This window comes from Lupinus angustifolius, chromosome LG03, assembly GCF_001865875.1.
Source record: "Lupinus angustifolius cultivar Tanjil chromosome LG03, LupAngTanjil_v1.0, whole genome shotgun sequence".
NCBI lineage: Eukaryota > Viridiplantae > Streptophyta > Magnoliopsida > Fabales > Fabaceae > Lupinus > Lupinus angustifolius.
This window is the reverse complement of record NC_032011.1, coordinates 15878734-15879933: the sequence shown is the minus strand read 5'-3', so window position 1 is coordinate 15879933 and position 1200 is coordinate 15878734.

Below are 1200 nucleotides of genomic sequence, written 5' to 3'. Positions count from 1 at the left end.
AAAAAAATCATGTACTCATGTTTCTAATCAATCAGATTCCGAGTAATATAAAAATATTAGTTTTTATTTTTAAGGATTTTCTTTTTATTTAAGTGATATTTTTAATTGGCCGGAATAGGAAATGGGACGAGCTTGGCACAATTGATATGTGTTCCGTAACTAAGAGTAGCTTATACAAGTAGCCTAGTACTTGTGTGGAGCCACATCTTTTGTCCCAAAGTTGTATCACTTGATATATCATTTGTTTTTCATTGGTTAGAAAGTAAAACAAGAATTAAATATATATAAACATTACATTTTTTGACCAATTAGAAACAATAGGTACATAGAGTGGTACAGATGTAGATCTCGTGTACCCATTGGTGTCCGCATGGTGTACCAAGCCGATGAAAATGTGTCACGTAATTGAGTAAAAAAATTATTAAAAACAAAAATTAATATTTTATATTTTTTTAAGAAATGTTATTGGTTAGGGAAAAAGGACATAATATTTTTGGGACAGGATCCTTGTCCAGAGTGATACATGTTTTGGGACACAAGATGTGCTCCTAATTCTAAGAAACAATGATTTTATATATGTTCTCTTTTCCATGTCTCTATTGTTCTGCTGGAGTATTTGTTTGGTTGTGGAGCAATACCATTGTCTTATCATGCTATGCTAAAAGGAATATCATTGGTGTAAGGGATTATTTGATTTACACAGTTGATTAAGTCCTGTTGAAATGTACTAGATGTACATAATCTGTTTCATGTGAAGTTGTTATAAACAAACATGCTGTTCTACAAAGCAACAATATGAATAAACACTAGCTGATGTTTACATATGAAATAACATTTGTCAGTGCACAAACTAGCTCTAGTTCTTCCCAAAGGCTCACTTGCACTTATGACCTATTTACCACAATTGTGGAAAAAATTGGAAAATGCGGTCATATTACAATCACAATTACAATTATGGAGTATAATTTAAAACCATAGTGGACAATAAGAAGCCATGAGCTATGTTCAAAAACTATTATTTGCCATCAGCAAGTTGACAATTATAAAAGACATTGCATGGTTTGTGTTCTTCGACCTTGGTGGGTAGTTATTTGAAAGGGTCTCCTATCCTTAAGTGTTTGCATTAGAGAGAGAAAGTAGAGTGAAATTATTTGTTATTTCATTATGGGTGGCTTTACCTACTTATAATGAGGTGGAGTG